The 13389-nt window shown below is 40.0% G+C and overlaps 1 long non-coding RNA gene across 1 annotated transcript; it reads right to left on the bottom strand.

The window, feature by feature from the left end:
- Positions 1–4898: 4898 nt before the first annotated feature.
- On the bottom strand, positions 4899–9876 carry LOC131443261 (uncharacterized). Its single transcript, XR_009233593.1, has 3 exons — positions 5883–9876; positions 5630–5807; positions 4899–5536 (listed from the first exon to the last, which is right to left on the bottom strand). It is a non-coding gene; the product is annotated as an uncharacterized LOC131443261 (long non-coding RNA).
- Positions 9877–13389: the final 3513 nt, after the last annotated feature.

The following is a 13389-nucleotide window of genomic DNA, read 5'->3' as shown; positions in this document are numbered from 1 at the left end:
GAAAGTGACTTTGAATCGTGGTCCGCCTGTGCTGCCAGCGAACTCTTGAAATCTGAAACAGATGCTTTGATGCAGCACTTGAAGGCAGCTGCTTTAACCACCACCGAGAGAGAGAGAGAGAGAGAGAGAAAAAAAAAGCTGGAGCAGAGAAATTGAAAAGAAAATTCAATTCCATACAAATATGAACATCCTGTTAACCTCATCACACTCCTTTGAGGCTGCTCTACAATCTGGATCACCACCAAATTCTAGTCATTCCTGTCTCGGGCCATATCCTACATTGTAGAACTTTCTAGCAGGCAAAGCTATTTGTCTTTCATTCATTTATCTGTTCATTGTTATAACTGGTATCAAAGCACCGTTGCCTTTAAAGTGCCTTTAAGGTGCATCGTCAAAGCCATGTTTTGTTATATATCGCCTTCGTATGCGCCTTTGTAAATTTATCTATCATCAGAACCTGTACGACTTGTCGGTTTTACAAGTCAGTAGCTAACAAACTGCTAACTGACCAACTTCAAACTAACAAACTGTCTAACTGCTAACTGACTGCTGCTTAACTGTGTATGTGGAATAAACCTTCAGAAAGACAGTCGAGTTGTGCCCGCCGTACTTGTTCTGGTTACCCTTTCCAGAAGGGAGTATTGAGCTGGACAGACCAGCCAGCAGAAATCTGGACATACATCTTAAGAAAAACATTTTATCCTTCACCTTTTGAGTTGTGCTTCTCACAGACAGAAAAAACAGGGGAAAAACACAGCCAAAACATGACCTTCTTGGTCGAAGTAATAAACGGTGAGAATAACCAAGGTTTAGGCAGAAAGATAAAACTGCCAGGTAAAAGACAGTGAGGCTTACCGAAGTAATAACAGTTGACGACAGTGACACATACTTGGCAGGAACAGGATGAAGGCTTTAATCTCACTTAGTTGCTCTGGGTGTTACAGTGGAAGCCTGGAAAGGACACAACTATCTTATTATCTTATCGACAGTTTGACGAGTTGTTTGAACTAGTCAGTGTTATTGCAGGGTTTTGTAATCTGCAAGTCTATAAGCTGCAGTTATAGCACAATTTGGGCCTTGTCAAATAAAAAAACTAGTCACGTTAGTTGTTTAAATTGTGTTGTCATGGCTCCAAATTCATGTTGTGTGGTGTTCAGTCGTCCAACGTCATTTTGTGTTTTTTTATGCCGGTCAGTACTAAGTCGTGTGAATCTCTATCTGAACATGAATCTGTGGTTTAAATTACCACTGGCAGAATGGGATTAAGGTGAGGTTGTACAACAGAATCCTGAGAGGGATCAGTGGCATTGAATGTAGTCAACGTTTTATCGCCCGACTGGCCTCCAAAGACGTTGACAATGCAGATATTATTCTTCAGGATCACGACATGCACACCTGCCGGTCCTGTTTTCTTCATTCACATCATTTTTAATGGGTTCATTACAGGTTAAAGCCATTTATAACTTATTTATAATTAAACAAACATCACTTTCTCACACATAGGTCACACCGAGGTCAGGTCAGGTTCCAACACTTGAAATTTATAGCTGAATTATTTGTGGGGCTCGTTAAAATTGATTTTCTGACTACCACTGCATCAGTCCTGTTCCAGCCTGCTGGAGCAGTGAGACGACCACTGACTAAGAAAGTCCACTTCTTCGTTGTCCCTTCCTGCAGTAAAAGCAGCATATAATCATACAACATAAACATAAAATGCCGCACAAGCCTTTACGTTTCTTTTGAGGATCAAGGGTGGGAGGGTGGTGCTTGGGTCTTGGTCTCCACTGCCATGGCAACAGGTCTCCATGTGGGAATAACAGCTGTGGTACAGAGTGTTATGGCATGTTTTGGCACACTGCCCAGCAGCTCCCTCCCCCAGAGTGTTCTTTATGTCTCGTCCTTCACTTTCTGCCCCCGTCTGCACACTGTGAGAATCTTATTACACGATGACAAACAAAACACTGGGGCCCGGGCGACTCGGGACGCACTCTGATTGGACGGTGTGAGACGGGCCTGCTGGGGTATGTGCACTTCCACTGAGACATCTTACATAAGAGGCAAGGTATCCCTACAACAAGGACATGAGCTGAAAAAAATCAGGTTGGTTTTGTTTTTTTTGTTTCAAAACACATTCCTCCACCCTCTCCTACTACATCTTAGAAAGATTAATCACACTCCACAGTAGCCCGTACCATCACTTCTACACTATAAGGTCATCTTTACTCAAGCTGACTGTTTCCCACAATGGGAACTGAAATTAAACTGTATGTTCAGAAAATAAAAATAATAAAAAAAGATTTCATTTCACCATTCTACATCTCTGCCAAGCGCTTGAAAGCAAATAATGTCAGTCTTTCATACGAGGGTCAAATATTTTTCTGACCAAGTGACTGAATGTAGTAAAGTAAAAGCACCATAATGTAAGCACATTTAATCGTCAAGGTTGATATTGGCCGAGCTGAAAATACTGGGAAAAAAGATTTAATGCAATAATGAAATAATACATTTTTAATTCCGTTACTGATGTTTATGAATTGACGCAGTGAGATCATGTAGTGTTTGTAGTGCTTTACAGGGATGAGTACCTCCTGAATGAGACTGAATGGAACATTTACACTGATTTCAGCTGAATGAACTGTGTTCACTCAGCAAATCCGCGTGCCCTCCCCTCCCACTTTTCCCTCTGCAGCACAAGTGCGACACAAAACCAAGCAAGGTCACCTGGAAAAGCTGCAATTACTGACACAGAGAAATTATAGAAAGGCTCTCAGGTGTGCAGTGGAGCGCCAGTGCTGTCCTCTGGGTTACAGTTTATGATTTGGTAAAAGAGCAGCAGTTTCAGTTTGGTGCATTTATTGATGTGCTGAGGGGGCATTTTCCTCATCTGGGATGATGATTTAGCCACTTCTCTGCTGGAGAGTGAAGCACAAGCAATTAAATTGTATTTCTCTTCTTTGTACAGTGTAATTTGTGTATTTTTCCTTCTTAATTAACTCCAACTTCCTCTTTTGTTGTTGTAATAAAATAACCTAAACAATAACAAAAAACTAAAATAGTTGATCCACTCGATTTGATTAATATAGATATACATCATATACTTATGTTCACCCCTTTGTTATCATTTCATAATTTCGCCTTTTTCCTCATGACTAATGGACGTTAAAAAAATAAAAAATAAAAAAAATAGAAAGAAAATATAAAACACTTATTAAAGGGGACACTAACAGACAATACATGTGAAAACCAAAGCAGTTGATCTACGTTTATGAGTCGACCAGGCTGTAGTGAGTCTGTGTGACACGAATGTAAAATGAGGTAGTAAATAATACTGCATTAACTGTCCAGGGTGTCAACTGCCTGTCGCCCTATGTCAGCTGGGATTGGCACCAGTGACTCCGTGACCCTCATGTGGAGAATAAAGCAGTAGAAGATGAGTGAGTGTATGTATATACTGTGCACAGCCACGTCAGCTCAGCCTTCTTGACACTTTCCCATTAGTTGATTTATTTATCTTTTTTGTTCATGACCCATGAAAAACAACATTGTAAGGGCTATTATTTTATTCATTTATTTATTTTTGGTTTTTGACTGAAACCATTTTGGTAATTAAGTTTCATTCCCTTGTAAAAGTGATTTGAACATTTTGAATTTCTCGCAACACAACGAAACTCTTATAACTTCGTGATGGAAGGTCCGATCTCAACCAAACTTGCGATGATAGATGATGGGCCAGTGCTGAAGAAGTCTATGTAAAAACTGTCAAGTTTGAAAACATCGCCTCCTGGTGGTGGCAGAAAATACTAAAAAAACAAACTGTTACAACTTTGCGAATCCTGGTCCAATCTGAACAAAACTTGCTTGGGATTGTTGTATCCACCTGAAACTTGATATGCGAGACCCCAGACCAGTCCTGAACATGTCCATAAAAGATTACCTCCCCACAGGAAGTAGAAACCCGAAACAGTGTCCTGAACACGTTTACGGACACGCCTTCCACCCAACAGGAAGTCGGGCATTTTAAACAGGAAGTACCCTCTAACATTGCGCAGGGACACCGCTGTAAATAACTAGTAACGCAAACCGTGAATGAACGGGAGATGAGCTAGAGGCACGCATGGCGACGTGGGCACACGGAGACTCGCGAGCCCTCGAGCTCAAACCCGTTCAGAATCGCTTGCGGTACTGGTTTTTAAATTTCTTTGTTCCATAGAACATAAATCATTAAAACCAATTCATTTTGTGGACAAAACAAAACATTTGAGAACATCATTTCCAGGTTTCAGAAACAATGATCAACATTTTTCAACATTTTCTGGTCCAAGGAATCGAAAAAAAATTTGACTGGTGAATTGAATAGAAAAATAAATAAATAAATCAGTCCCTTCTCCACAAAAGCATAATCACACAACCAAAATGTCAGTCATCTCTTCTTCCTGTCGAATTCATAATGCACTGGATGCTGAGACTGGAAGAATCGTCTACTCGCCCCCCCTCCATCTTGGGTCACCAGTGTTTGCAGCTTGCAACAAGCCACTGACCTCTTTGTCTACCGCTCGGTTGTCCCAAGTCTGATCTTTACTTTGGGAAACATCTTGTACATCTGCGCCTCACACTTTTTTATTTAACTGCAGAATATATTCCTGCACTAATGTGTGGAGTGTTATCTGGCTCTGATTCATCACATCACCTACCTGAGGCTGAGACAGTTAGCATTGCATGTGTGGCTGCTCATATTGCTGCTGGTGTTAATGGTACTGCAACACTGTTCAAATAACTATTTGAAAACTACTTTTCAAAACAACTCTACAAAGTGCTTTCCATAGTAGAAAAATAAAACCTATAAAATGGTAAAGACAGAACTAAAAGATAAAATGAAAAGCTAGATGAAATAAAATAGTAAAAATACATCTGTAGTTAAAAGAAGGCATTTTAAAGCATTAGCTATATTTAGTGTTAGTGGCTAGAAGTAAAGAAGTTGTGAGATGGGGGCAAGTAGCAGCATCACCATCCACTGTAGCATTCCCTGCTTTAGAGTCGAATTTATTATATTCCCTTTAAAACCTTGTACAAATCCATATAGGGTTTGAGTTTTCTGGTTAAGGTCAACCGAACACTTGGAGCAGTGTCAAAAGGTGCCAAGTCTACAGTAACAGATCAGTGCAATTCGTTTTAAAAAAATTCCACATCTTTAAGTTCAAAGCACTAACTTGTCAAAATAACACTCATCACAGAATCACTGAAAAAATACAAGTCAACCATAAAGTTAAGAACAAAAGTTTTACTTGATATAAAGAAGGCAATAAATACAAGTTTTCAATGTCTAACATTACAGGCTGAAAGTAGCAGTGTCTGTATTTTAGTCTGGTAATGCATCACATGTACAGTGTTTTGTAATATGTGGTTGTGGGTCAGTGGGGACGGGGGGGTTAAAGTCCATTTAAAAAAAAATATATATATATCTTGGTGACCATGTCCTGTTGGGTAGAGTGACGTAGCAGCCATTGAGGCATGTGTACAGTTTGGCAAGGTCCAACATCTAACAAAAAAAATAAAATAAATAAGAGTCAGAACACTTTAGTATTAAGTAAATGTGGATTAAACTTATTGAGTACCATCTGAAAGAACGTACCTGAAGACATCCCGTGGAAAAGAGGTGGAAAAGGTCAGTTCATCTTGGGCGAAGTCCTCGTCGTAGAAGGGTCGGTTCATCTTGGGTTATCACCACAGCCATCCAGGACGGGACTTCTCCAGGTCGTGGTGTCCAACATGGAGTCCTCTGATCCAGGAATGTGCTGCAGCCTTCATCTCTTCAAAACAAGGAAGAATTTGATAAGTCACAAGAAAAAAAAAGTAAACAAATGACAAATCTTCAGGTAGCTCACCTGGTCAAGTGTGACAGGTCCTCACATCCAGTCAGAGCTCACCGATGGATGCCCTCCCTAACCTATACCTGCCTTTCCTGTCCTACACTGACAGTTACAAGTAATCTTTGCCAGCCATTTGGGATGATGCTAACCCCAATGTCTTGGTTGGCTGCATGAAAAACTGTAAATCTCCCAGTTGCCCAGACAAACGTTCCTTCCGATTCTGTAGCTTCGCCACAAAAACGTCCTCTGCTGAAACCCTCATTTTGCTAAGCATGAAATCAATTCCACTTTCCTGTCCTCAGATCTCATGTTCTCTCCCTGCAGCCTTTCAACAGCCATTGCTGTTGTAACATCTGCAAGAGGCAGCAGTTTCGCAATTCAGAGCTTCTTGTGTGTTTAGCAAGACAAGGCACCAGAGTATTGACAAAGCAGACACCTGAAAATGCTTGACCCCCAATTTAAACAAATGCTTCACCATCTACAAGTGATGTGATTTACACTACAAACCTGTCCATTCCAATCCTTTGTTTCGGAGGAAGATACATGCATATCATGACAGGCGGAGTCACAAAATCAGATGGATCCTTGTCTGATTTTGGAAATTGCACAGCCATGGTATGCCATTCAGTCAGGATCCGTGGCCAGATTTCTTCACACACACGGAGAAGAAGGGGAAGGACGAAATGCCTTACCATGTTACGAGTCGACTCAATTTACCTTGTTCTCTGTTGTGTGAAGAAGACCCAGCTCATAAAATCTTGACTGATTTAAAAATTGAGCAATTAAATAACTCAAACATCGATGCTGTTGGGTCATAGAGAGAGCTTGCGATCTTTTGCATGGTTTCCCAAACATTTAGAGGTCAGGTTACTCAAAAATCCCACTTTGGGCAAGCCACTTTGGGCAAGCCATAAAGTCCTATCATTTAAACCAGCTGCCAGCTTCACAAATAAGAGGCAAAAGACCACTTGTGTTTACACATGATCACTGTTAAACACAAAGCTCCAGACATCAAGTCAATCCAAGAAACAAATCAAATAACGAAAAATAAATTAAAAAGCTGCAGCTGCTCACTCCTGCTACAAGAGGGTACTTGCAAAACAGTCATTAACATGAAGCCAAATTTGGTCTGATTTCTGTCTGAATTCAGCCCACAGAATAAAGGTTTTATTTCAAGTCATCGCATCGAAAGATAAAAGGTTCTAACATTTGGCGCAACTTTCACTTAAATAATCCGAGTTGTCTCTCTGCCAGGTTTGTGTCCTCCTAAAGAAAAGAAACGCGCTATAATCCTGCATCCTACAATCTAATTTATGTAAGAAACTATGCAGGATAGCCCTGCATCCCTAAGGCGAGTAACGCATAGTTTTGCAGGGGAAGATAAAAATCCCCTGCTGGGAGGCCTCCCAACATGACGCGCAAAAAGACTATGAACACAAAAAGGTTCAACTCCTTTAGAGGGAAATAAACTTGGCAGAGTGAGACAAGTCAGCATTAATATTGAATTTGATTTCAGTTAGCAACTACAAAGGCTGATGGCAGTGTGTAAAGTTTAAGACTTAAATGGATATCAAAAGTGTGCAAACAAATGCCACATTTAAAGTATATCATAACATTATATATGGGCTGAATAACACCTACAATCTAATGTGACTACACTTGCATATAAATCAAAAGTTTAGCTTCATAATCAAATCAGGACCCAGTTATCTTATCAAAGCAATTACCAGTTGAGAATAAAGGAAGACCTGGTACAGCTCATCATAATCAATTACTACATTTTTACAGCACTTTGAAAGAACTTTAGACAAGCTACAGTAAACTTTGATGCATTTACTACATGATTCATCAGCTTCCACGATTGTCAACAGTCCAGGTTGCAACCAAAATTACATTTTTAAATTAAAGCCATTTCAAAATAAGGTACCAGAATTTCCTGCAGAAAATCAGACACCTCAAGACTAATCAACTTTAAAATCATCCATTTAAGTTGAGACTAAAAAAGTGACTAAATCCGACACACAGGACAAACGGACACCAGACACACAGGACAGACAGAGACCAGACTCACAGGACAGACAGAGACCAGACACACAAGACAGACTGAAAGAAAGAGAAACAGACACAGAGAGAGACAGAAAGACAAAGGACAGACAGGCAGACAAGACACAGACCAGACACGAGACAGGCAGAGACCAGACACTCGAGACTGACAGGCGGACACCAGACACATGAGACAGACAGACAGAAAGACACACAGGACAGACAGACCACAGAGAGAGAGAGAGAGACAGAACAGCGAGAGAGAGAGACAGTGACACATACCATGATGGCAGTCTTGGCATGCGTCAGTGTGTAAATAAAGGCCTTTGCAAAACAAAAAATTTGATTATTGTAATGCCATTATGTCAGGCATTGTAAATGTTTAGATGCAAATTAACTTTATAAATTGAGTGGACACGATTTACCCACAAAGATCGTGTGGCAAAGGCCTTTAATACTTACCTGAAAGGTAAAAAATATTACCTGTTTTTGAATGAATTTGCTTGTTGTCTAATTGGTGTGCATCTTGCCAGTCTTGCAGCATACATTTTGTTCACCTTTCTGGTAAAGTCAATTGGAGCGTTAGTCTTGGTCCAAAGGTCAGATAAACGTCAGTACACACACACACACGAAAACTTAGTAGGAAAAACAGATCAGAAATGATAGACTGGCATAAACACCAAGACCAAGTACAGTCATGACACAGTGGCCATGAAGAATCAAGATTCAGGTCACAGCAGGTATAGTAATGGCACAGCGGCCAAGCAAGAAAGAAAAACTGCACTTACCATTTGAAATTTTAATTTTAACTAAAACGCAAACTAATTAGGATGGACATGCAGTGATGTCGGTGCTCCTCTTGACTGATGCTAAAAGAAAAGTACAGGTTAGTTCACTTACTGTGCATGGACACGGAAGGCGCCCATGTTTGCCTATGTAAAATTACTATACGCGCAAGGCCAGAGGTACAATGACACAAGTAGGTCATGAAGGTTTTTTCCTTTTAGAAGTGAGGAAAGGCACGAGGAGGGCCAGGACAGATCGACACAGCGGCCGGAAGAGCGATGGCCCGCGGCCTGCGTAACAGTTGGAAAGAAAAAGTGGTTAAGGGCACAGTGGCAAAGCAAGAAAACGTGTTCTTACCTTTGCATGTAAATTGTCAGTGTGAAATGGTAGTTAGCCGTGGGCAGCTAGACTAGCAAGTCAGTTGCCGACACCTAAGTACCATCACTTTCAAAAAACACAACACACAAGTTTTATTTTGTTTATTCCCCTACTCTGCAAACCCTACAACACATGGAGGACAAGACGGTAGCCCCCAGAGAAGAAATAAAAAAATATGGACTCACCCTTTGTAGACAGACCTAAAAGGAAATGTTAGTGCATTATAACTTATCAAGCATCTAAACCCTTCAAGACACTATATCTACTTTAATGTGAACTGCTGAACATAATCATATTCTCAGACCATCTTAACTATTCAATCCAGGCATCTCAGTCCCAGACAACCCCTTCATTCAGAGAGAGAATTTCAAACACTCCATCAGTCACCTCATTCTTTCACATCACTCTCTCAGCAGTTCCACAAAAATATAACCAACAAGGACCAGATTTCAGACCACCCAATAAAGTGGACAGGAACATACATAGCCAACCTGTGGCAAATGCTCCATGTACAACCCTCAGCTATTTGACAGATGGAAAGCAGGAGAATAGAAAGAACGTGGCCATGTTGGACAATGCAGAGATGTAGGCACGGCGGCCAAGAAAGAGTGGGTGACACAGCGGCCACCCAGAATTAAATCATGACACCTACTATTTGACGATCTTCATGAAGATCAATCTGGGGGGAAAAAACAAACAAACAAAAAAAATGTTTGAGTCCAGTCTCCAGCCTTGACAATGTTCAAGTTCATACCGTTACAGGTGTAAAGTAACTAGGTAAGGTGTTCTACAATGTGTTTGTATGAGGTACAGACATTCACCCAGCCTGAGATATAAAGACTCACTTTCAGTGAAAACATTGCTGCCAGCACAAATTCTATTCTAACAGTGAAACAAAGAAATGAACATAATCACAAGTGATGAAAGTTGAAAGTTGATTAAGATTTAAGGAATGCCTTTTAAGGTCAAGTATAGAAATGTCAGTAGCCACACTCTTTAAAAACACAAAAAAACTTATACATGTGTGATTAAATTAATATGATATATTACCATCAGTTAAATACATTATGAAAATTAGCCATAACATTTTCAATGCAGTAGTAAATGCACCTTTTTTTTTTTTGACAGACTCAGGTTTTTGTATATGGCGGGTCCGACAAGGTCTCTGTGAGCAGGAAGCAGGTTGTTCCTTTAAAAAAAAAAAAGTTTGTATTTTAATGACTACATTAAAAGTTTAGAATTATAAAAGACATGTATAACCCTGAATCTGTTTTTAAACATTTAACATGAAAAAAGAAACAAGTCTTTCCAGTGAAAAACTCAATAGTAATGACCATGAGTGGAACAGTGAGTTAACATAGCACTGCAGCCATTTTAACTTGTTTTTAGTCTTGTTTTGTCTATTTTGATAATGGATTGGTTTAAGTTTTTGAGTTTCAGATTTGTTTTTTTATTTTGTTAAATGTGAATATTTCCTCATTTCTTTCCTCGATGTAAGCAATCACTGAATCCAAATAATTTAAGAATATAACTGAATTTAGAAACAGTGAACAACATTTTCTGGACCAAACATGAAAATAAATAACAGGTTAATGAAAATAGAAATGAGTTGCAGCCCCATTTAAACCAATGATTTAACTGCTGTAACCAGACAAAAGGCTGCCAATTCAGATAACTGGCTGACAATTTTGAGCTAAGTTTGAGCATATAATTCAGCAAACAGAGTCACCATTAAGATAACTTGACAAAAGTTACTCACCATTCTGGACGGGCCACCAATCTGGACCAGGTCGAAAACGCCACCCTGGAGCGCCTTGCTGCGTTTTTATACAGGAGCTGATGCACGAGGCCACCTTTTCGGCGTCCGGCGTCACGCCGTGGTAGTTTTCTTTTGTTTTTCCTCTTCTTTTTTTAAAGTTCCCTCCTTTTTTGAGGTTTCATGGCGGTTGGTGCATTACCGCCACAAGTTCCCTCCTCCCGGAACAGTCTTAGTAGCTAAGCAGCAACACTTTTTTCGCGTCTTTTTTTTTCGTTTCACAGCTCGTGCAGCTTCTCTTCAAAGTAGCATCACGGAAGTGTTGGCTGGAGGGAGATTAAATAAGAGGAGGAGGAGGAAGCAATCAGCGCTCATCAGCTGATTGAAAAACACCTGCGTGAAGACGAACAGGTGTGTTGCGTGTCACCAATCAATCAGTCCCTGCTTTATGCTTCTTCTCTTCTCTTCTTCAAACAATGATTTGGGGCATTACCGCCACCATCTGGTATGGAGTGTGGATCGAAATGTTGATCTAACTGAACTATTACCTAAAAGTAAAAATAATAATAAAAAAATAATAATTATATATATATATATATAGCAGACAAGGATTTTTCTGCATATTACAAAAAACACCTATACATGCAACCTATATATGCATATATATACATACACCTATTCATACAAAAACACACATACACATACACACATCCTATATCCTCCAATCAACTTTGTGGTTTTAAGAAACTTCTCTCTCCCTTTGGTATTTCTGACATTGTGTTATAACATGATGAATGGATTCCTCCTGCCCACAGTGATCACATCTGTCTGTATTGTGTTTATTGATAAGAAATAATGTGTCGTTCAATCCAGTATGGCCAAATCTGATCCTCGATATTATATTTTCCTCTTTCCTGCTTCTTTCCGTGTGCCTTGCCACTCCCACTTTGCTTTGGATACTGTAAAACCATCTTCCTTTCCTCTCCTCCTCCCATTGTTTTTGCCATCTCTCCTTTAGTTTTTGTTTATTGATGCTGTTCATTTCTGTTTTGCTTAATTTTATTGTAAAATCTATATTATTATATCCTGTTGCTGCTTTTGCCAACTTGTCTGCTATTTCGTTCCCTTTAACCATAAATGTGTGCTGCATAAACATATTGCTGTGAGTCCCATCATCTGAACTCTATATAATGTTTGTTGTATTTCTGTTATGAGGTCTTGTCTGCTTTCAGAATGGCTGGACTGTAGGCTTGTGATCAGTGTTGGGTATGAACGCGTTATTAGTAACGCCATTACGCAACGTCGTTACTTTATTCAGTAACTAATAATGTAACGCATTGTTTTTTTAAATTCAGTAACTCTGTTTCCATTACCAAACGCTGTGTTACTCCGTTCCTTATGGTGAGGGAAAACCTCGGTAACTTGTAGACCGTATCCCGGTTCAAAAATACTTTCTACGGCGAAACAACAGCAACAGCAATCAGCTGAAGCACCTGGACAAGCGACATGCTTCGAAATAGTTAGTTCATCTGCTGTTGGGTTTAACGTACATGAACAAAACTTGGTACACACGTTCATTAGGTGGGGGCGGTCAAAAAAGTCGACAACGACTTTCCTGTGACTACTACAGGAAGGCTGCCCCCTTGGATTGCACGCCAAATCGGACGCGATGTTGGCCATTTTGCACCAATGGTATTTGAACGGACTTGTCCTACAGCTTTTGTGTGATTACCTTCAAACTCGGTGCAGTCACTGTGGACAAGTTCAGGTGCTTACGATGCTTATGGTTAGTAAAAATGTCACATGGCACACGAGAACAGGAATTCCAACAGGAAGTCGGCCATTTCAAACAGGAAGTGCACTCTAACTTTGCGCAGGGACGCCGCTGAAAATAACTAGGACTGAAAATAACCAGTACCCCAAGCGGTGAATGAACAGGAGGTGACCGCATGTCGACGTGGGCGCACGGAGACTCATGGAGACTTGCCTCAATTCTAAATACAGGTCTACAGCAAATATGGTTTTAAACCTGTACTTATTTTATTCAAACCTGCACTTATCTAATTCAAAGCAGGCTAGGACAGCTGGAGGACATGTCTCTGTGCAAATCATAACTCGTGGATTCATGTCATGCCATATGACGCATTCACCGCACAATGAGCTGTTTATATAAATTATAGCTCAGGTTTAAAAAGGTGCAGGCTTTGACATGTGTCACATTACCAAATAGTTTAACTCATTACTGCAACAAGACAAGAATCTACTTGTTCCATGAAATGCTAAAAATGTAAGGAGGTTTTTTTTTTTCCCTCCAAACTAGGTCAGATCACCTTCAAGTTTTTCTTTTTTAGAGATTTTGCAGTTCATTGCATTGAAAAAAAAATATTGTTTTTCCACTAAACTGCTGTGGGTGCCAGTGGATCTGATACTTAATGGCGTTTGTAAAGACAGATCCACTTAACAAAGCTCATTATCCCCGCATCGAGATAGTAATAAAGCAGCGGGTCATTCAGGTCTCATTACACTGCAAATGTGGGAAGAAAGACAGATATGCAAACA

Source organism: Solea solea, chromosome 17, assembly GCF_958295425.1.
Source record: "Solea solea chromosome 17, fSolSol10.1, whole genome shotgun sequence".
Taxonomy (NCBI): Eukaryota; Metazoa; Chordata; class Actinopteri; order Pleuronectiformes; family Soleidae; genus Solea; species Solea solea.
Note: the sequence above shows the minus strand (reverse complement) of the source record. Positions and strands in the feature narration are given on the sequence as shown.